This window comes from Macrobrachium rosenbergii, chromosome 44, assembly GCF_040412425.1.
Source record: "Macrobrachium rosenbergii isolate ZJJX-2024 chromosome 44, ASM4041242v1, whole genome shotgun sequence".
Taxonomy (NCBI): Eukaryota; Metazoa; Arthropoda; class Malacostraca; order Decapoda; family Palaemonidae; genus Macrobrachium; species Macrobrachium rosenbergii.
In genome coordinates this window covers 25,207,402-25,233,003 of record NC_089784.1, presented here as the reverse complement: position 1 = coordinate 25,233,003, position 25,602 = coordinate 25,207,402, and the positions used below count along the sequence as shown (strand labels likewise).

The window sequence follows — 25,602 nt, the reverse complement described above, 5'->3', positions numbered from 1 at the left end:
ATGATTTTTGGTTTGCAGGAGGTCGTAAATGTTCGGCAAGGTGTAGACGGAGAAGCTCGCCATCCTGTCTCAAGAACAACTCGATCCTCCCCACGGACTGTGAGTATTCAAGTAAAATACTTAATATATGCCTGCTGATTGGTTTGACTGAGTGACAGAGTAGTTTTGCCGATGAAGGAAATCATTAGATTTTGTTGTTAGTCGCATGGTTTGCTTGAGAAGGTATAGGACGTACTTCATTTGTTGATGATAAAGTCAATATTTTGCACGTTGTTCGCAAAGATACATAAGAACGCGTGGCTCCTGAATTGCAAAAATCTGATTTATTTCTCTCCCCATAATTATGTAGGATCTTTTACATTTTTGTGTCATTTTGTCAGTGGCCCTCCTGTCTTGAGTACGGTATGTAAAGAAAATGTACCTTTCTTTGATGTCTTTGCACTTCCAGTGATTCTTTTTCACGCTAATGCAGTGGGTCTTCGTCTTAACGTGAAGGTTTGGCTCAATTATAGTTTTATTCGGCTGTCATATCGGATTTATATATATATATATATATATATATATATATATATATATATATATATATATATATGTATATATTCTTCTTCTTTTAACGTGCTTTTTTCCCATTTGTATGGGGTAAGCACGGTGCCTTCTTTGAAGGACTTTGATTTGGCTTTGGGGTAGACTTTATAGTCTCGATCGGCTGCCCTGCCTGTCATCGCTTAGTCCCTGGTAGCGTATGTATATATAAATTTATATGCATATTATGTATGTACATATATATATATATATATATATATATATATATATATATATATATATATATATATATATATACACGATTAAAGTTACAGCCACGAAGGAAAACTGGAACACTGGAGATGCTAAGTACTTTCGTCTAAATACCAAGATATGGTTACAACAACTAAGTTGCCGTGACCATGTCTTGGCAATACGAACGTACTTAGCATCTCCAGTGTTTCAATTTTCCTTCTTGGCTGTAACTTTGCTTGTATAAACATGATGTTTTTAATTTTTCGTGATTTAAAATCAAATATATATATATATATATATATATATATATATTATAATATATACATACATACATATATATATATATATATATATATATATATTTTTATATATATATATATATATATATATATATATAAAACGTTATGCAAACTAGCAGAGCATATGAGTGAATATGTTTTGAGTTGTACACATAATGTATATACATAATGTATATGTATATACATTATGTATATAAATATACATGTGTGTATATGTATGTATGTATATATGTATATATATAATATAATATATATATATATATATATATATATATATATATATATATATATATATATATATATATATATAAAACTCAAAGCATATTCACTCTCATGCTCTGGTATTTTTCACTTAATGTTAGGCGATTAAACACCTTAATTTTTTATGAGTATTTTTTTTCATCTGAAACAAAATTAGACTTCTTACACAACAATATATCTTCCGCACCTTCACGATTCAAAGTTAGTTAACGATATTCTCTCGTGTATTAAGACCATGTTTTTAAGTTATTAGCAGTTGTTTTACTGTAGCTTTAAGAGGATCCGAAGGCAGTAAAATGCTTAGCGCCTAATCATCACAGAAAGTGAGTTGGCCACATCGGAAAAACTGTGGTTATCAACAATTTAATTAGTTTGCCTTATCAACGTTTTTTCCCAGAGTGTAATTTATGGCTTAATTGGTATCGAATTACGTCGTTATTCTGAAAATTAAACTTTTTTTTTTATCATACTATTTTTTTTTATTATATCCTTATAATTGCTACCTATAAATACGCTGTCCACAAGCCGTATTAGAAATGGTATTACGTATTTCTTTACCGCCACATAACACATTTCTTGGGTATGGCGCAGATTCAGTAAAATTACACAAACAATCAAGAAAAAATGAAATTTAGAAATAGCTGAGATTAGATATAACGTTTCTCTTAACAAAAGATTTACTGGTTTTCAGGCAAAAAAAATGCACGGAAAATAAAAAGGAAATATTAAATATATAAAAAAGCTGGAAAAATATAAGACAATCCTCGTAGCAACAGATTTCGTTGTTGTCAGACAGGTCATAATAATGAATAGGTATCTCGACTCTTATAACTGACGATGTAACATTTGCCTTAGGAGTAATTTCAGTCTATAACGTTTTGACAAGGAACCTTCTAAATTTCAAAACAAACTGATAATAACTAAAATGCGGAATAAGTCAATGAAGAGATAGAAAGAAAGACTTTAAATTATATCCCATTGTCTCTTTTTCCCTAGCAATATGTCATTGCCATTCTTCTATTTCTGATACAGCTGTAGTTGTATTTACTGTAGGTTACGTGTGTATTTTTCACGATCCTGTCTGATTTATACATACTGTCCTATGAGCTACATACAAAAAATACGTAAAATAAGACCATCCTCGCCTTTGTTTTAGGAAATTGTTCTGAACAGCCGTAGACTTTTAGAAGCAACTGGATATACCCACCGGTAAATTACCTCTGAAAGCATTAGAGTGCTCTTCCGGTTCTCTGTTGCAACTGTTTTCGCGTTTTTTCTGTATGATGCCCTTATTAAATTGTTTATGCTAAATAATTCACATTTAAGCAAAGTTTGATAAATCGTATACACGTTGCACCTACGCCATAACTGATACTTATATACTGCCACCTTAATCAGGTTTCACCATTTAATTCCAGATTATATGGAGAAGATTATTAGCAAAAAAAAATATCCCCAAGCATTACCGTTTTTATCATATTTTTTTCAATATATCTTTTTTACGTTTGAAGGTACTGAAATAACCTGTATATTCGCTTGACAAAGAAACAGGTGACTGCCACCAACGGAAAATAATGGACTTCCTGTTGTAATCTAGCGCAACAACTCTCGCCTGCCCAAAATAGAATTCCTCAGGGGTCAATTCTCCTTTCTGAACAGAAAACAGCAAAGTGCCTGATGTAATACCTGCAAGTGGACTTCCCAAGGAATTCCCCCACTGGTATTTGTTGTAAAATTCAACAATAAGCCAACGCACACATACACTCACGTTGATCATTTCTGAATGGAATATATAGGGACTTGACGAGCGACATCGTATTCAGGATTTCATCGATGTCAGCGTGTTGACGCATAGTCTGTACAAATAAATCCGTATTGGATGGTATTGAGAAGATAAAGCTAAATGACAGATATTATATTCCAATGCCTTTTTTTTTATTCAGGTTCATTGTTTCATCTTCCAGAAGAAAAAAAATGAAAGGTATGAAGCGTATCCAAGCAGTTCGCTTTAAAGCGTAAATTAAGCCTGAACGGTATGATGATTTTGAATAATGAGTCTTGGACGCCGGGAAAAATTCAGTTGTGGAAATAATTCACCAAATCAAGCAAGACATACCGTCGTCTTAGCCGACGATGAGAATTAAAGTGAAAATTACCATAATCATAATCACGCCCGCGAAGGGAGAGATGAGAAAGGAATCAGGAGTCAATATGAGTTTATGCTCGACGCCTGTCTACAAGGAAGAGGACTCTGACAAGAGAAGAAGAATGATATTGCACCTCTAATTGCTTCGCCTTCATCACAAACACGAAGCGAAAGGATGAAGCCGAAAACTGAAAAATAATTTAGTGAAGAGGGACTGGATAGAAATAAGGATACAATGTGTATATTTACACACTTTCACACACGTACACATGCTAATCGCACTCATTTGTTATTATTTTTTTAAGATAAAACTCTTGCTATGAAGAAATGCATAAATGACAATGTGTTGCTTGTTCAGCAAAATCCGGTGTATGCATATTGTGTAGGCAGCCCACACTGCGGCTCATTGAAGAAGCATTTTATCTCTAGTTCATTTTTCTTTTAAATGTTATAAAAAACAAATATAATTAATATATACATTGACTGTGAAAACAGTTGTGGGATTATTTGAGACTGAGTAAGAGAAAACAGAAGTGTTGTTTTTATAGAATTTCAAGTAAGCAGTGACAGGCTAAATACTGTTGCCCTAAAACAAAAGCGAGAAAAACTAATGAAATTGCAGCTTTTTCAAAACCTGAAAAGAAAACTTATTAAAAGAATATACAACTCACCAAAGTTAGCTTTATGGTACCTGGGAAGTCATGCCAAAATTTTCAAATTTCAGGGAAGGAAAATATCCACTTCTGGATTGACAGATGCAACGGTTATTGCGGTGTTTCTAGGGGCGAAATCGCTCGTTCCCAAGGATTTTATGTGTAAAATTGAAAGTTCTTGAGAATTTCGGCCCTCAGGGTAACTCACTAATAAAAAGAGCAAGTGCCAAATGGTTGCCTAAAGTAAGTTGTAATCTTTCTAACAGCATAAGCCCAATGGACTTCAAAATGATGATAGATTCAGATAAAAACTCACCATTGAACGAAAATTAACTTTTTTTTCACGTTTAAGTATATTCTATGCATATGCCGTAATGGTGTATTACCAATAAACTCTCTCTCTCTCTCTCTCTCTCTCTCTCTCTCTCTCTCTCTCTCTCTCTCTCTCTCTCTCTCTCTCTCTCCAGAGTAAATGATAGACAAAATTGATGACAGGAGCGGAATGGAAACAGAATATCTCGTATGACACATAAGTGATGAAAATGGACCCTAAATAAACAGAAGTCAATTACTGGTGAAAGGGAGACACAAAGGAAAAGTGAAAATGGACATTGAACGTAACCTTCTCTCTCTCTCTCTCTCTCTCTCTCTCTGTGGGCGTTCAAAAAAAGTGCAAATTGTCCTTTAGTATTAGATCCCTCTCCCCACGGCCGTCTTTCACAGCCACATCACTGGATTCATAGAACCCGCATTAAGAATTTCTGCAAAATGCACCCCTAGGTTGTGAGAGGAGCGGGGAGGCGGGGGGTGGGGGGCGTAACTGACGGAGCTTGAATTGAAGGATGCCGGAAAGTCATACTTGGGAATTATGGGAGGAAATGATCGCTATAATGCTGACAAGAGAAAGAATCCCCCAAATTCTTTTGGGTCCCGTGGAACCGGATGGACGCGGACACCGAAATGGGAGATAAAGGGTCCTAAAGAGGAGGAATTGGCAGTGACAGTCGAAAAGTAGAATTTATGTGAGGCTGAAACGACGAGTTAAAAAGAAGAAGAAAAAAAAAAAGGAATATGCAGTGCGAGAGACGACGAACGGCCTCCAGGAGGGAGGGAGGTACTCTGACATTCAAGAGGAACTCGAGATCATAAAGTGGGGGAGGAATACTGTGGGAGAGAATGAGGCCAAGAAAGACCCGCGAGGAAAAATCTTGCATGTTCTTTTGTAATGCGATTCTTTCCCCGTCTGAAAGTGACTGTCAATGAAAGTAAGAAATAAGAAGGGACGGCTCAACTTACCGGGATTTATCACTTTCCTCCGGCCTCCCTCGGTGTGAGACTCTTTCATTCTCTACATATCTTTTACCTACACCTTCATTCCCTGCTTTTTATCATAGGGATTAACGTCCGTAAAAAGCGGGGATCTTTAAAAGGAAAAGATCAACGGTTTGTGGACCCGCTTGTCTTTTTGATATGTGCCGCCTCTGATAGGTTAAAGTTGAAACGATGTATATCATTATAACCGGTAGACGAGAAAGGTCAGCTTTATAGTGATCTTTGACATTAGAGGTCTGAGGCGGGAAAAGACTATTCCCCTTGATGGAATATGTGGCTAGAATAACAATGAAAGATGCATGCCCGTATATTGTATCGATCAGGCGACAAATACTTCATGAGTCGGCCGGTGACCACACGAGGCATTCTGGCAACACTGAGATTCGGCTCCATACAAACGTTACACAGAGCATCTGGATTCCTCCCCTCATATCAGGCGAAGAAGAGTGCCCCCATAAACTTGTTGTCTTCTTCTTTAACCAATGATATTTGAAACTTCATGATGAAGGGAGGTCTCGGTAAAAGGACAATTACCTGGAAGCCTTAACTTGGTGACAGATGATATGCGAAGAACAGGGAGAACTTTCCAGTTTTTGAGCCTCTGACGTCAGCGACCTCATCATGAGACGGAAATCGGGGATAAAGCCTTATACGAGAAGAGAAAGGTGATTAAAATTATGATTAAAATTGTCATATACAAACAGAATTAGCTAAACCGATAAAACAAAACAAAGACAGTAAATCGTAAAGACATAAACTGGAAAATAATACTAAGATGGTAAAGATGATATAAAATGGAAGAGGAATTGGCTAATAAAATCGAAATTAACATCAATACTTGTAAAGCAAACTAAAAAAGGGAGAGTGAAAACGACAGTATACCTTTAATATTTTTGTAGAAACAGATTTGCATATTTTCATGAGTATCGAATACAGACAGGGACTGGTGGGCACAGGATACTTAAGTATTGTATCTCCTTGTTTTTAACATTGTTAACTGTTAAACAGAGGTAAAAATCTCATCCTGACACTGCACTTAATAGATGAATACAGCAACACGCTGCAATCCTACACCCACGCACACACACACACACACAAACACACACACAAAATATAAGCCTAATGAATATCAGTATTACCAATATTCAGTTAAAGTAAAGTGGGTGGTGGTTTGTGCAAATTAAGTTGGCCTTTTGCCAGCGTGGGGCCTTACCTAAAAGTATCCCATTACTAAGGTAAATGTTTGTAGAGTGGTGGCTTACCACAACAGAAACAAGGAAATCATAAATAAAAGAAATAGAAAAGAAAAATTTTAAGACGCTTTCATTAAGATGCACTAAAAGGTAATTTTGAGAATAATTTTTTTACTTTTTAGTTCATTTTAATAAAAGCATGTTTAAAAATTTTTTTATTTTTTTTTTATTTTATACTTAATTAGTTTTGACAGAAATGTTAACAGATTTATGATTGTAGCTAACGAAATTGATATCCTGTCGAGCTAAAGAAGATCTGAAAAATCCTTAGTGTTATTAACTTATTCTACCGAGCCAAAGAAGGTATGAAAAATGCGAAGAGTTTCATACAAATCCTGAGATACTAGGAGAGGTCACTGCTGACCTACTGATCATGTAAGGTTGTATTGTCACTGGGATTGAGTAACCATGGAAAATTTCAAGTCCATCGGACGAAGGGAACAAGTCGAAAATTTGAGTTACAAGATTTGACCCAGACAGACAAATAAACAAACAGACAAAAAACCAAGCTAAATAAAAGCGTATAAAATTCCTTAAAGGTGTAAATTTATAGAAATAAATATTTAATGATAATTTGCATCTAAGTGAACGCAGTGTAATAAAAGCGAACTTCTAGTATCGTTGCCCCTTCGGTTAATGAAGAGCTTTTATTTGTGGTCCCTTTTTCAGGCGTAACCAAAAAAAAAAAGAGATTAAAATTTCGACAGACATCCCTCGATGATTGGAAAGGATTATCAATAATCACTCGTCTGGAAAACAGATTCCCATTGATTTCCGTTGCTAATTGGTTCTTGTATCTTGATCTCAATAATTGGCAGTCAGTTTTATAGATCTTTTTTATAGATCTCTGCCAGCAGCCCAGGGTCTCGTAGATTTAGAAAATGGATCTAAAAAATTATCATTTCAATATGTGGTCCACTTTCGGTATCTAAGAGCGTTATCGTTATGAATATAGAATATCTGACAAAATTTGTTGATAATCTCCTTCGTGCTATTTTTAATGACGTTGCCTAATTATTACAGTAGATTACTTAGGTGTTTTGTCATGAAAGTTGAACTGAATATCACAGTTTCCATTAGTTTTGATTTTCTTACCAAGAATTTTGTTTCGTATCTGTAATCGTTTAATAATTTACATGATTTATTTTACAGCGCTGAACTAAAATGACAATAGATTTAGTTTGCAGAATTGAATTTACAATAGATTTAGTTTTCAGTGTTACATTTAGTCTACAGTAATAAATATAGATAAGTGACCTTTTTATCATTGAAATATTGTAAATTTAGTTTACAGTAATAAGTATAGATAAGAAACCTTTTTATCACTGAAATAATGTAAATTTAGTTTACAGTAATAAATATAGATAAGAAACCTTTTTATTATTGAAACATTGTAAAGTATTTTCAATATGCCACAAACTTCAAAAGACAAAAATTTTGGCTGTATCGTATACCCGGCGTATTCATCTTGCATCACTGTTTCTCAAATTAGAGCTAAATATTCAGCCTTATGCTATGAAATTTCAAGCATCAAAATTTCAAGCATCATTACTATATAAATGACAAAAGGTTCGTGAATTTATGTCCGACACGGATAGGCAAGCCTATTTGGTGAGTGTAAAGTACTGTACCCGTTGTTAGCCTATCAAACAGAAACGATGTAGCTGATGGCATTAACGATTATAGGTGCACATTTGCGAAGAATTGGTCGTAAGCATATGATAATGTTATTATAGAAAAAAAATCAAGTTTAGCAATTCAATAAAGGCGTAACCAGTTCTATCATTTTTGGAACGACTTTAAAAAATATAAAGTTTTCACGGGAGAAGTTTTCGATAAAATGAACGATTAACCATATGATATTGCTCATCAGTGTGATATGCTAGTTGACATACACGTTCAAAAATGATAAGATATCAATAAAAATATCCAATATCGGTAAACTAAATAACCTTTAAAAATTACAGTTGCTAATAATTATTCAGCCTACATGTAGTGAAAAATTTTGTTACATTTCAAGTAAGTAAAGATCCTGTGTTTTACTGTCGCGTTTTATGTAACACAGAATAATTTTTAGGTTAAATCATTGCCTAACAACCCTCAGCAACTTTTATATATTAAGTTACATTACCTAAAATCTCTCTCTCTCTCTCTCTCTCTCTCTCTCTCTCTCTCTCTCTCTCTTCTCTCTCTGTTTGTGTGTGTGTATGTAATACAACACATTTGATTAGTGGTGGTTCTTAAAGCGACAATTATAGTTAATTATCATCTTGATAATTACTGTAATAAACTTACAGTCCATTCAGATTAGCTAATCTAAATCTCTTGACATGATTTGCAAACTACGGAATTCATTATTGGGAAAATCCGTAAATATTATGTAATAATATATCGATATTCTTACGTTTGTGAATATCTTTAAAATATAATTTATTATCGATCATACTTAGAAATGTTTGCATTAATGAATTCTGCTTATTTATGGCATTGCAGTTTGACACTTCCCACAAATATACAGAATTCTTTATTGCGGACTTTTGTAAGTATTATTACTTAATATTTAGCTCCGTAGGGAGTAGGGATGTCGGTGCACCTCACGCGGTGCACTGTAGACATAGTTACGGTTCTTTGCAGAGTCCTTTCGGTCTCTAGCTGCAACCCCTTACATTCCTGTTACTATACTTTAGTTCATATAATCTTTCTTCCATTTCATTTTCCACCCTCTTCTAACAATTGTTTCAACATTATTTTCAGCCCTGAATGATCTCATAAGTCCCAGCACTTGGCCTTTGGCGTAAATTTTATATTCAAATTCAAATTCCATAATATTTAGAGATGTTCACAAAATGTAAGTATTTCTCAATATTATAACATAATGTTTAATGATGCTTCCACCAATAAATTCCATCGTTGACAGATTATGTCAAGAAATTTAGATTAGCTAATCTGAATGGACTGTACGTTTATAACAGTGATTATCAAGATGATAATTAACAATAATTTGCATTTCAAGAAGTTCGCTGATTAATTGCGTTATATTCACACACACACACACACACACACACACACACACACACACACAGAGAGAGAGAGAGAGAGAGAGAGAGAGAGAGAGAGAGAGAGAGATGAAAGTAATGTAAATCAATATATCAATGTTGCTGAATGATATTTGCTCATGATCTAACTTGGAAATTGCATTACATTACGTAGAAAGTGGCAATAAAAACAGAATATTTTTGCCTGAAATGTAATATGAAATTTTTATTATACATTTGCTGAAAGGTATACATATTTTCCAACAATTTTCGTAATATCCTGTTCCTCGGCCAGAATCTTTCCTAAAGTTGGGCATTTTTAACTATATAGCAAGCGTGAATTTTTATTATTATTATTATTATTATTATTATTATTATTATTATTATTATTATTATTATTATTATTATTATTATTATTATTATTATTGGTGCAGAATCATGTGTTTCTACTTCAGCCAGTTAATTTTCAAGGCTTCGTGATCTATAGAGATATTATTATTATTATTATTATTATTATTATTATTATTATTATTATTATTATTATTATTATTATTATTATTATCATTATTGTAACGAGATCATGCCTTTCTACTTTACTTCAATCAATTAATTTTGAAGACTTCCTATAGGTAAAGATAATTTTTTTAAAGGAAATTATATCAACTAATTCTCCCAAATATTCTTTCAAACAGAAAATCTGGTTGGAAATGAAAACTCAAAATCCTGATATTTGCAGATTATGATTTGAATTACTATTACTTACAGTTAAATGATCATTAATGGGGAATATGGTAATGTCCTTTTTTATGATATTGAACTCCCTTGTTCGTCCTAATGCAGGGATTACGGCCATGCTCAGTCTACGAGAAATATTCACAAAAAATTATTTTTCCGGGAAATTTATGAATGATTTTTTAAAATTCAGTGGATATACGAGTACATTCACTTTCCTACGAACTAGTGCAGGTAGAGGGCATACCCTCTTGACACGGCACTGAAATCCAACAATTTACTTGGGAAGGGACTGTCTAGTCTTCTTGAAGAAACTAATAATTCAAAATGTGCATCGCACCTAATGCATAATATTATATATACACATATATAATATAATATATATATATATATATATATATATATATATATATATATATATATATATATATATATATATATATATATGAAATATAACTGATAAATGGTTTGTTACCTAAGTGACTTGATCACTCGACAGTACAACCAACGACTTCCAGTCGACGTCGCTGCCCATTAAGCTATCAGCAGAGGTATCTGATAATGCCGAATTCTGCCGTACTCATACACATCATCAAAGTGCGGGGATTTGTACTTAGCGTCGGCATCAACCCACCCTACCAACCATGATAGCCCATTGGTACGTTTGGAACACGCAGCTCTTTTGATGAATTTTTATTGAATATTAAATATTTGTAGCTAATGCTTGTGTAAAAATAACGGTTATGTGATAAAAATAGCTACGTGTATCAAAGGCACCAATCGGCTATCTTGGTGGAGGTGGATTGATACCGACGCAAGGTACAAAGTTAGTACTTTGCGTCGGTATCAATTCCCCTTCGGTGATATTATTAATTGACATTTGTAGCTTAATCTTTGTATATAAAATGTCACGGTGATATGATTAAAATTCATATATATATATATATATATATATATATATATATATATATATATATATATATATATATATATATATATATTATACTGTATATATGTATATATATGTATGTATACATACATATATATATACATACAATGTATGCATATATGTATATATATATAAATTTTGTGCCCGTATGTGCTTATGTGTATATGATAGATAAATAAGTATATTTATACTACTACTAGTGCGAACCAAATATGCCATTTGAGTGCCTGTTAGGATTAGTAAATTTTACCAAGACCAAATTTCTATCTAAAACTGCAGTTGACAAATTGTTTTTGGATATCGTGTTTACGCGTCCAAGACGTTATTTGTTTTTAGGTGATGCGAAATAAACTCTATAAGTATATATATGCCTGTGTAAATATGTCAGTGTAAGTTTTACTTTGCGTAATTACAGTTCACTTAGTTTTCAAATAAATACTAGTCCTACACACATACCTAGCAAAGGAGAAATCGCCTGCCATTAGCATTCGAATACCCCACAAAAGCGCCACACTCAAGTCCCTGGCAAAGTTGCTCAAGAGGCAGAAGAATAGCGAGAGAGAGAGAGAGAGAGAGAGAGAGAGAGAGAGAGAGAGAGAGAGAGAGAGAGAGATAAAAGGGGGCTTGCTGAAAAAAGACGATTGGGAGGAAGAGAGCACAAAGAACCGCCGAAACCCCAACAAATGAAAGTAACTTCTGCCTTCCCGCGTCCTCATTCATTATGACCTAATCTCTCCCCAGGAAAGACTGTGAGGTTTCCTCTTCTGAGAAACAGAAGAGGAAAGGGGGAAAAAAAACAAAAAAGGCTGCAGCTGCTGCTGCTGTTGATGGCGTTCTTGTTGCTATTATTGTTGATTTTTCCTCTCCTCTTGATATCTTTTATCTCCCTTTTCAATCTCCTTCGCCCTTTTCCCCGAGGGCTTCTCGCTCGTTTTCGTCATCTTTTTTTTATATTTTTTTTGTCTGAGAGTCTCTCGCACAATTGCTCTCTTTTTTTTTTTTTTGTTCATTAATCAGACTTCCAACGAGAATCATTTGATAACTGAAACACTGATCATTTTTTTATATGCTAAAATTACCCTGAGATGTAGATATTTATCGATAAGGTGAAATACCGAGAGAGAGAGAGAGAGAGAGAGAGAGAGAGAGAGAGAGAGAGAGAGAGAGAGAGAGAGAGAGAGAGAGAGAGAATGGGGACAAACAGACGTGAAGAGAGAAGCGAATTATTAGTATATATCCAGTAAGGAAATCAGGGAAAGAAGAAGGAAAACAAAGGGGAGTTATGTATATATGATGAATGTGTTACCTCAAAGCAAAAAAGAAAGAAGGATACGATGATTAAGGTACGGCTACAGACACTCATTTATAGCTGTAATTTACATTAAAGGGCGTATTTAGATTAATCCTAAATCCTACGTAATCAGTGTCATGAAAATGGAAAGTAGAGAGATAATAATGTGCACTTAAGGCATGATAATGCTGTCTTACTATATGATCACGATTCAAATTAAAGCTAGAGAGTTTTATTTTGCTATATGGCGGCCAAGGACCGAGAAAAGTATTCAGTTTAGAATTGCCAATGTGATACGCTTTAGCCTCTGTGAATTCTTCATGCAGATCTAAATTCATTCCTTTCATTTTTTTAACATTACAACGTTCTTCGGATATACAAGCATAAGGTCACTCGTATGCATAATACATATTACAGTGGTATAAATGACTGATATTTCGATAAAGAAAAGACCTGTTTCCGATTTATGATCGAGGCTGAACTATTTAGATGCAAGTCGTTAAAATGCATTGCTTTTTTGTACACATAGACAGAGCAGTTAATAGCTAGGCTCATAAATTTATATATATATAAATATATATATAAAATATATATATATATATATATATAAATATACATATTTATATATATATTTATATATATATATATATATATATATATATAAATATACATATACATATATATTTATGTATATATTCATATACATATATTTACATATATATTTATATACATATATATATATGTGTGTGTGTATTTATATATATACTTATATATATGTATGTATATATATTTATATATGTATGTATGTATATATACATATATTTATATATATAAATATATATGCCTACTATATATATATATATATATATATATATATATATATATATATATATATATATGTACAGTATGTATATATATATATATATATATATATATATATATATATATATATATATATATATATATATATATGTATAGTATATATATATATATATATATATATATATATATATATATATATATATATATATATATATATATATATATATATCTCTCTCTCTGTATAGTATTTATATATATATATATATATATATATATATATATATATATATATATATATATATATATATATATATATATATATATATATATATATATATATATATATATATATATATACATATTTATATATATATATATATATATATTTATATATATATAAATATTTATATATATATAAATATTTATATATATAAATATTTATAAATATTTATATATATATATATATATATATATATATATATGTGTGTGTGTGTGTGTGTGTGTGTGTGTGTGTGTGTGTGTGTGGTATATCCATATCTCGATCACTTCTTTGCAGTTAGCATGCTATAAAGTGGACTCTCATGGCAAAACATTAACAATTTTTAGTGTCTAAGGGCAGAGTAATCGAGGCACATTAGCGAATGTATTTATGGATGCTTATGATGGCTACTTTGGACTCCTTGCCCATGAAGTCTCTTGGGTTGTTCATGTAGGTTGAAACGGAATCACGTTGATAACTAGTTTACATGAAACGGTTAACAGTAAATATAAATATTATTTTCAAGGAACATAAAATATCAGACTGGAAATACTCTGAGAATCAAGCGATGAATTAGTACATATATCTTTCTCATATTTCCCCTTTAACATCATCTGTTTTCCAAGAGAATTTTATTATTTATAGAAGAGAGAGAGAGAGAGGGAGAGAGAGAGAGAGAGAGAGAGAGAGATGAAAACAAAAGCTTCGTAATATTCAACCGCTGATCACTCAAATTGTCTAATAAATGTACGATCGTATGATTAATGTTTCCAAAACGGAAAACTGGTTAACGAGGAACACCAAAACAAAAAGAGAAAACAAAAATCAGCCAGAGAAGATAAACAAAGAAAGGAGGAAGCGAGGGAAAAGACAAAAACCCAAAGAGCATTACAGTCTTACGCTGAAGGGTTTTGGGGAAGGGATTTCCATGGTGGGGTTGGGGGGGGGGGTGGGGAACGGGATTGTTTGTGAGGAGGTGGAAACAGCTCCCTCCCCTCCCCCACACCCAGAGACACCCATCACCTCAGCACCAAGCCCTTGAGTACCATGCGGAATTTAATGACCACTTGAGCACTCGCACTGATACTCGACCACTGGTTGGAAAGATGATGGAGATATTTGTAGGACATTAATACTCTTATTTTTATTAAAATCTAGAAATGGAGGACATCTGCGCTTTTTAATAACTTGCATCTTCCACATGAGCATGATATTTTTTGGGGGGCGGGGGGTTGGGAAATGTGAAATACATGCACAGCAGGAGGTAACCCCTTTAAGATTCATGCAGTAATATTCTCATATGAATCTCTGACCTTTTGTTCAAGTTTCTGGGTGACTGCGTTTCATCTCCATGCATAGTTTGGAATTGAGCTATATGCACATTATTTACCTCATGAAAAACCTCGTCGAAAAGTAGGACGTATACTTCTTAAAACGTTACGTTGGTAAAAGAAGTCTCGTGAAATATACGTATGCTTATGGATTGGGCAATAGTCATTTGGTAGAAGTTAATCAAGGTGTCTAGCACATCAGCTGCTGAAGATGGTGGTTTGGTTTTTAATGGGCTAGCAATAATCGTAATTTAATAACTATCTGTTCATGTTCTAAGGATGTTCCAACACTACTGTAAAACATGTTAACAAATGTCGTCAAATTATTACAGCTATGATAAGTTGAAAACAAATTATCGATTCTAGATGAGAACGAATCTTTGGCCAATGCTGGATAACCGTATGAACCACTGGAGAGGACTACCAATAAGTCATTAACTTGTATTCTGCATGTTTGTGATGCGTGTAAGATAAAATTACCGACGTGTTTATGACATGTTTAACTGTAGTGTGGGCGCACCTTTGGACATCAAAATATAAGTCGTCGCAGAACAAAATAAAAAAAGAAATCTAAGTTGGTTTTTCGTTACAGCTTAATCACCAGTTCGTCCTCTTGTAGAGGACTGTCTGAGTGTGAAGTCGAGCCATTTTTTTCATATCGAAATTAAAGACATTGGTTTCACCAATGTTGATCTCTCTCGATGCCTAAAAAATTAATTGGCACCACTAAAAGTAGAAGTGAAACTTTCTTAACCGCTAAGAATGGCACCCACTTATAATACAGACTTGCAAAAGTGAATACCCAGTCAAGACGCAATCTAGATTTCGTCTTGACTTGGATATCACTTTTGCAAGTCTTTGTATTAATAAGAGGGTGTTAATCTTAGCACTTAAGAAAGATTCTCTTCTACTTTTAGTAGTGTCAATTAATTTTTGAGGCATCGTTTTTGACTCCGTAGACGTTTTGCGAGTAATGACTGTCACGTATGATTGTTTCATTTTTTCCTTGAAGGTCTGGAATACACGACTATAGATCTTAGAGTTTATCAGTAATTTTAGTCTTTTTTTTTTATATTAGGCCATGTGTAATTTATTTCCTCTTGGGAATGACCTACATCCGCAAAGATTTTTAAGTCCCTCGCCAGGATTTGAACTTATGCCTTAATGATCTCGTCCTCTTAGTGACTCTGCTGTACACATCAGGTAAATCAAGTATCAGTGTGTTATTTGTGGCTTCATGTTATGTGTAAAATTAAAGCTGTGTTACAGTATATACCTACTATTGTGCTGTCATTTTGGTAATGAGTTGAATCAGATTCTGGGTACCGAACCCGAATTCAACAGGACTATGTACGACAAAGTCGAAATCATCTTGTATCTCTCTTGATGAATGAATGGATAAGATCACTGTCACCGTGCTCCCCCATCCAAAATGGGATAAGACTCCCTTTCACATACGGTTCCCTTAGCGTTTTAGTTAACTACAAGGTAACGTTGGTTCGATGCTAATGGGTCATAAAATGGCTTGATGCTTAAAGAATGAAAATTTCAAGGCAATTAAGGTTTCATCTGAGTTGGTGAAATATAAGACGTCATTGCCATACCAGTAATGGGGATGTCTTCTCTCTGACGTAAACCGTGTAAATTTAACAAAACAATTCAAGTTAACAAAGGATTAAATAGTGAAGCAAAGATGGCTATTCATGGGAAAATATATAAATCATGCTCAGCGTTTTTCGTGTAAAGAAAGAAAAATTGTACTAAAGAGAGAGAGAGAGAGAGAGAGAGAGAGAGAGAGAGAGAGAGAGAGAGAGAGAGAGAGAGAGATGTACTAAAAAAGAGAAAGGAAATTCACGTAATCATTTGCAAAATGTTGCTTTGTAGCTTCCCTTAGTCCATAATGATTCAGGACCCACGGATTTCTACCGGATGGGAAGTTTCTTGTTGGAGCCTCTCTGGCCATAATCTTGTTTCCCCACTTAAGAATTCTTAAGCCTACAGCTGAAGTAATAACTTTCACTTCTCTTTGATGATTTAGCGTTAATTCAAGACTTTCCTAATGAGGCCTATCTAGACGTTTGGATCAGTAAACAAGTCCTCAAAGCTTCGCGCAAAACTTGAGTAACTGAAGATCCAGAAGCCAAAAGTGCCTGATATCAAAGCAAGATCCCTTTTATAAGCTACTCTCTATCTTAAGCTCCATTTTTCCGGAGGAAAATTAATGAATTATTCATCGACCTACTTACTCATTACATAATATAGGGTCAGTAGTTTTTCAGTAAATATTTTCAAACATTCACTCGTTTTGAATATTATTACTTTAGTGCTCAGTGAACTCCATGAAATAAACACTGGGAAGAGCACCTGTCGGTCTTATTAGTTCCTCCAGATGAATGTCGTATACTTATCATCGTGTATTATCATCTGATCCTGTATTTTTTTCGGCCTCTCTCCTTGTGACCGAAAGTTATTAATAATTTGAAAGTAATTATAAGAAAACTCTTTTTCATGCGTTCTAGCTTATTGTAAGTTCTAACTTTTTGTAATAGCAACATCAGAAATTCAATCATTTTTTGTTGAATTTAACTTTATAAACTGTGTTGTACCAATACCTGAGGTGATAACTTTCATTTTTCTTCATCATAAACTTCTCACATTTTAAAAGATGCAGTAAACTAGAGCTTAAAACTGACAACATTTATATGCCGTTGTTAATCTAAATTTTGTTAATATTTCATTTATTCATAGAAAAATTGCGAGTTTTCATTTGTAAAAAAATAAATGAGAAATGATAAACCAATTATCCTTTGCCAGTCACAGTACTTTCTTTGTTAAAACCTTAATTCAGAATAGTGATTAGCATGAGATGATCAGATATACTTGGAGAAAAGTCACAGAAGTAATGAATTAATTTTTCTTTTCACTCATCCCAAAGCTTATGTTATAATGCAAATGGAAATTAGTCTCAAGGAATTATGATGTATAGTCTGTATATATGTGTATGTATGTATGTGTATGTATATATATATATATATATATATATATATATATATATATATATATATATATATATATATGTGTATATATATATATATATATATATATATATATATATATATATATATATATATACAGTATGTATACACGCTAGGTGACCAACGCCACACTGCTCGGGGAAACTCTGAATGACAGTCTACGTGTAGGGGAGGGAAAAAGGAAAGGGGAAGGGGAGGGGAAGGAAAGAGGTAAGGGGGAAGGGCGTGGAGAAGGGAAAGGGAGAGGAGGATTGGTTTGTGTTGAGTGCCCAACTGACAGTTCTTTTTCAGACAAACACTCACCCTGCAAACAGTCGTGGGTGAACTGACAGGCATTACTGTGGTGACTGTAACTTTTATCCAGGTATTACTGTGCTATCGGTTCCTTTTATCCAGAAATTACTATGGTGACTGTCCCTTTTATCCAGACGTTACTGTTCTGTCTGTCCCTTGTATCCAGGTATTACTGTGGTAACTGTCCATTTTATCCATGTATCACTGTGCTGTTCGTCCCTTTATCCATATATTACTGTGCTGTTTGTCCCTTTTATCCATGCATTACTGTGCTGTTTGTCCTTTTATCCATTTGTCACTGTGGTAAATGTCCCTTTTATCCATGTATTACTATGGTGGCTGTCCCTTTTCTATAAGTATTACTGTGGTGACTGTCCCTTTTATTCAGGTATTACTGCTGTCTGACACCTTTAACCAGGTATTACTGTACTGTTTGTCCCTTTTATTCAGGTATTACTGTGGTAACTGTCCTTTTTATCCAGGTATTACTATGCTGTCTGTCCCCTTTAACCAGATATTAATGTGCTGTCTGTCCCCTTTATCCATGCATTACTGTTGTGACTGTCCCTTTTATTCAGGTATTACTATGGTGACTGTCCTTTTCATCCAGGTATTACTATGCTGTCAGTCCCCTTTAACCAGGTATTACTGTGCTGTCTGTACCTTTTATCCAGGTATTACTGTGATGACTGTCCCTTTTATCCATGTATTACTATTGTGACTGTCCCTTTTATCCAGGTATTACTGTGGTGACTGTCCCTTTTATCCAGTTATTGCTGTACTGTATGTCTCCTTTATCCATGTATTACTATTGTGACTGTCCCTTTTATCCAGGTATTACTGCTGTGACTGTCCCTTTTATCCAGGTATTACTGTGGTGACTGTCCCTTTTATCCAGGTACTACTGTGCTGCCTGTTACCTTTAACCAGATATTACTAGTACTGTCTGTCCCTTTTATCCAGGTACTACTGTGGTCACTGCCCTTTTTATCCAGATATGGTACTGTACTGAAATCTGACAAACCCGTAGAGTTTATTTACCAGGTAGTTACAAAACTGTGGTGACTGAGGTTTGGAGAATAATGTATTTGTATGGTACCCTTTATCGAGTTAGGTGAAATGAGGCCACGTGACAAATTTTGTCTAGAGTCAAACGGTTCGGATTTTACCAAACTTAAAAGTTACAACATACAAAGGGGAGGGGTTGGGGGAAGGAGATAGGGGGCAGGTTTACGGGTTTGAAACCACCCAAATATATTATATATATATATATATATATATATATATATCAAATGACGGCCACGTGCCAAATTTTGTCTAGACTTCAGAGAGGTCAAACGGTTCAAATTTGACTGATCAGAGACGGAAACTTTAAAACTTGACATACGGGATTACATGTAACAAACATTCTTAAAAGCAAATGGGTTTATATACACAAAAAAACAAAGCCACCACAACATCTAAAAACATAACAAATACACGTCCGAACTCTCGACCTACCCGCGCAACAACTTCTCGCTGCTGGGAAGAAAGGGCGTTGGGTCTGGTATGTTTACTACGCTACACTGACAGGGCAGCCACATACACCCCAAACCAAATCACACTTAACCCACAAAAATGGGAAAAAAGCACATTAAAAGAAGAAGAAGAAGAAGATATATATATATATATATATATATATATATATATATATATATATATATATATATATCATATACACCTCCAATTTCTTACTTCCAAACAATTTTTCGGATGTACTTGGGACTTACTCTTATATCAGAGGAACATTATTTCCATCTCGCCAACAACCTAGTTCTTGCTTCTGGCCGGGATCACGATATCACAGTTATAAAATCACAAGTTTTTTCTTTTCTTATTGCTGCTGATTCTTGAGTCACAAGAATTAAATAACCTCATTTATCAGTAACATACCTATCATGTCTAACACTGACAAACTCCATGCTATCTTCTCATGTTGTCTTAATTCTTGACGGACACTGAATATCTTTTGAGGTCCTATTTGAAATTTCGAGTATCCTCAGGTTTAAAAAGAAAACACGTCAGAATAGATAAAATTCTTCGTTAATTTATAATTTTTCATTGCGTGTTCTCACATTTTTTTTTTTTTTTTTTGTTATATCAGTTTTTTCTTGAGTCATTAAGGTTACTGAACCTGAACTTTAATTTGTGGGGTTATTTATGTATTCGCCACTGAAATATAGACAATTTCGCTCGACAAAGGAAATAATACCACGAAAACATGAATTTTCAATTTCTTGTAGATGATAAGCATTTGACACTTCTGCAGTTCATTGACTCCTTGCACAAGCACTCCGCTACTTAACTCGACCTAAGATGACTATTCGCTCTTTCTGGATACTAAGGCTATTATTGTTTTAATATTTATCCTCTTTCGAAGACTACATAACAGCAGTATCCCGTCATTTTATAAGTTCCATATCCTACAAAAATCATAACGGCATCCTCATTATCATATGTCCCAAAAAGCTGATACACATATTTTGCTTCTTCGTACAAGCAAAGCCATCCATATAAATAGAAAATACCGCAGCATCTATAGGTGTGCACTAGACGATGTCACGTATTTCTTTAGTTATTGGGCACATTCCTTCGTACCTCCTGGCATCAGATATTTCTCTTAGTGGCCCACACCAATCTGGAAGGATTATCTTTTTCTGTTTTTGTTTCCATCACTACCTTTGTTTGGTTAGATTTATTTTTTCAGTGTAGTTTGCATGCATATGGATAGGTTTTTTTCCGATTCAACACAACAACAATAGGTTTTCAGTCATTCATGTACAGCACTATATGGTGAGAAAAGCAGGCATATCTTTCTATGTGTATATAATTTAATTTAAGAAGCTCGCAAACAAAGTAATTCAGTTTTTAATAAACTAGACTGACTCGTATAAGTAAGATCATAATCTAAAAAGATGGGTAGCAAGAAACGGTAGTATTCATTTTGGACGAAATAGAAAATAAAAAACCGAGAAGGAAAGCAGCGGTTAAGTATATCTATCCTTTACATATATCCCCTTTAATCGCTTCCATTTTCCAGGAGAATAGCATTTAGAAATAATTAGGACGTCCACAGAGAAAAAGAGAGACGGGGGAGATGGAGGCGGGGTTAGGGAGAACGTGTGAGCAGGCTGAGGAAAGCGAGGGAATGAACGTGTTGTAATATAACTAAATTTATCTGGGAAAGTTATAAGCGTATGCCTTAGATTTTAAAACCTGGAAAGTAAACAAGTGAAAAGGCAAAAAAAAGAGGAAAGTAAACAAGTGAAAAGACAAAAAAAATGACATAAATAAAAACTAATTAGGGAAAGAGACGAATAATAAATAAATAAATAAAAAAGCAAGAACGAAGATAAAAGCGGAAGCATTACATTCTGTGGATGAAGTGTTTTAAAGGGAATTTCAGTGGAGGATTGTTTGTGAGAAGAGCCTCCCTTATCCGACGACCCCCTCCCCCCTCTCCCACGCACACAATATACCCCCTCCTCGCCCATCCCCACAGTCTCCTTCCCGGCTCAACATCGAACACTTGAGTGCCATGCGGAATTTAATGACCACTTGAGCACTCATACTGGCTCACGACCCCTTGGTTGGAAAGATGAGAGCAGTGTGTTGAACAACAGCATACTTATTTCTTTCAGAAAAAAATCAAGAGATATTTGCCGTTAATTGAATCACTCCTCGTTTATTAGAATGGATTTTTCCAGTTTTCGATCAAACAATTTACCATTTCGTGGAAATGCAATGTAGATGCATAATAGAAAGTAATTACCAGTAAGTCTCCTGATGCACCTTTTAAAAATCCATCGTTTTGGTTATTCTATTGATTGCACGAAACATTAAACGCGTCTGTAGTTACTTATATGCTATTGACGATTATGAGAAGAAACTTACTGATTTGAGTGACTAAAACGGTAGTAATTTCAACAAGGAGATCGAAGCATGTTATCCAGTTTTATGTATATTGCCCTTGTCGATAAGAAAAGTGCAATAATCTCAGACTATGTAGAATGAGTGACATTTTGAAGGACTGAAGCAGAATTCATGATTTTCGAGCATACATCAATTAAGGCTTAATGGTCTTGTTGCTTGGATATCACCAAGATAACCTACGACTTGCTCTTGATAATGTATTATTGCATTCTGCTGGTTATCACTGATGATTCACTTATTTATGAAAAAAAATTTCAAAAATTACTTCCCAAACATTTGAAAAGCTACATTCTTAAAAGTTCAGTGTATTTAACAGCTCGATCCTTTTCTAGCTCAATGGTATGCCCTACCAATCCACGAGAAATGTTTACCAAAAAGGACGGTTTATTGACTAAAGAGTTAATTATTGAATAAATCATGAAATTATTGAATAAATCATGAAATTAGCAACATGTTTGTAGCTATGGATACATTTAATGTTTGTGACATTCAGCAAAATATCCAGTGTTATAGACGAATATTCAAGCCGTGCATCGTAATAAGTTCCTTTTGGGCAAAGATGTTACTTTTCTGCGAAATGCTAGTTTTCAAACAGTAAACTTGATAATTTTATTTCAACATGACAGGAGCTATTCAGTGAATATTGTTGTTGACAATTCTTGCAGCCCCCCTCCATCGGGTAATTATTTAAAGCTAATAATAAATTATTAAAAATACGGGTAAAAGAACTGTACACACAAAAAAATTTAAAAAGAGTGAAATACAATCGCGTGCACTATAAGCATAAGTAAATCTGCCCAGTTTCTGTTAATCAGAAAGGTTAAGTAATGTTGCATGCTTCCCAAAGATAGAAATCCCGTGTTGCATGTCTACAAGGATTGAGTTACGTGCCTTTGCTAATATCAGATGGATAAATATATCAAATGGATACACTGAATGGCAGCTTCCATGTCCACCGATAGAGAATCAGTATAAGATGAGCTATATTTGCAAGGAAAGTGATAGACTTGTAGACGTGAGACACAAAAATGAATCTAGATACATATCTGGACATAATTCAGTTAATCTTCGGACGGACGACTATAAGAAAAGTAGTAGTCTTGCAGTGAAACAGATAAACTACTGTAAGTAGCAAGCAGAAGGTGAAATAGATTTAGTCTTTAGTACTACAATGTTGACTTGGCAGACCATTCTTTTCAGATTAGATTATAAGGGCATTTAACGTTGAACACGGGACTTTCTGGTGCAACTAATAACAATGAAAACAAGAGTTTTTTTATCTAGATGTTATAGCGTACCATTGGCACCATAATTATTTTTAAAAAAAACCCATTCCATGTATATAAAGTTTTTATTGGGCCGTGCAGCGGGAAAGATAGAAAAAGAAATTATGCCTTTTCTTAAAAGACCAACAGATTACTTAATTATGAATAACAAGGCCGTTTCGGAATGGTAAATATTATCAAGTGGTTAGGGTATACTATATACATTTTATCATGTTTTGCTTGATTGGTGGCAGTATCTTTTTGGCTATATCTGAGTGCTTGATCATCACGGTTACCAGTCCGCTACATTACTCAGAATAGCAGGTATATCACCTGTGTTCCCCAAGCCAAGATGTTCCATAGCCAATGCACATTGCATTCCGATTTCTACTCCATTCATATTAACTACTGTTTTTTTTTTACCATGTCTTTTCATATTTCCATAAGATGCTATTTTTGTTACGCTATTTATTGCTATTTTCGTTGATTACGTACATGATAAATTTTTTATTATAATTGAAATATATGTTTTCTATCTACTTCTCCCTCGTTATTCGTTTTCCCTTTCGCCGCAAATGAGTTTACCACTCTGGAAGGTTGCTAGGCACGTTAATGACCTTCCAACTATCTCAGAAAGTAAACAAATTAAAGATAATAATAATAATGGTAATCCTCTCTAAGGATCTTTTGCATTTTACATATTCTAACATTCATTTCCTAGTATCTAAATGTCAAGGCCCATCAACACTTAAAATCTTTGATCTACTATGTTTGTTTCGATATCGGTGTAGAAATTTGAACAAAGGTATGTCGTCATCATCATCATCAGTGACTCTCAGACCACATGATTCGAAGGGCCTTGGTTAAATTCCGCCATTCATGTCTTTCTCGTGCTTTAGCGTCCACAAATCTCCATCCATCTACAAGCCTCCTTCACGATACTCATCCACGCAGGTGTGGGTCACCCGAATCTTCTGGTGCCTCTGTACGTTCATTGTTCCTATAACTTTTGCGTTCATATCGCCAGAAATAACTTTCATATTTATATCCCTTTCCGGTATTTCGATTGTCACACTGTAGTTCTATAAAAAAAAAATTCATTCTAAATCCGTCTACTCTTTCTTAAAAAATATACCCATTAACTTCTTCTAGTCTCTCGTTTTCCAGTTTTTTGTGACATGTCCCAATAACAACTGTTATATCCAATCCAAATCTCCTGAATTCATATTGTAAGTATTATATCTTTGTAGTTCGATTCTTCTTACCTTCCAATTTCCCATTCTCAATTTACCCTTAGTGTTTAGAAACCCATATGCCCGGGGCCGAGGGCCTTTTCTAAATTATTCTCATCGATTTTAGCAACAGAATCCATAGACTATTCCTTTACCAAATAGCTAGTTCTTTGTAGGTGATTGAGCCCAATGACCCCTTCCATTCCCAGCTGGTTTTTAACCAAGATCACCTTCCAAGAGTCCAGATATTGAAGCCAAAGAGGCAAAGTACTTCAAACAGCTCGCCCGGTGCTACTCCTGAGCAAGGCCCCAATTTTCGAGTATGTTTATGCCTGAAGAGGCATAAACATACATGGCAACAGCTGCTCATTCCCTGTGCTCGAGAGCCTAGTCCAGGCACTACCACTAAGGCTAGTTAGACCTGGTGCTTCCTAAGCGGTAGAGTCAGAATTCATTGAAAGTATTTGCATATTAAATTACTGTTTCGCTGAAAGGCCTAGTCTAATAAAACCACAACCTCTTCATTTACACTATTTTACCATCATAACAAGGGTAGCAATAACAGACAGTATCTGCTTTTCAATTTAAAATTGTCCGTTTCCTATTCTACCAAGAGACTGAGGGAAAACGAGAAAACAGTCATTGGAAGAATAAAACTGTCAGG

At 34.2% G+C, this 25,602-nt stretch overlaps 1 long non-coding RNA gene across 1 annotated transcript in view; it reads left to right on the top strand.

Annotated features, from left to right (window-relative positions):
* LOC136829437 (uncharacterized) overlaps positions 1-25,602 on the top strand; it is a 338,599-nt gene that overhangs the window by 155,352 nt on the left and 157,645 nt on the right. The window contains exon 2 of the long non-coding RNA XR_010850380.1: positions 19-99. This is a non-coding gene — a long non-coding RNA (uncharacterized lncRNA). The remainder of the gene's footprint in view (positions 1-18; positions 100-25,602) is intronic.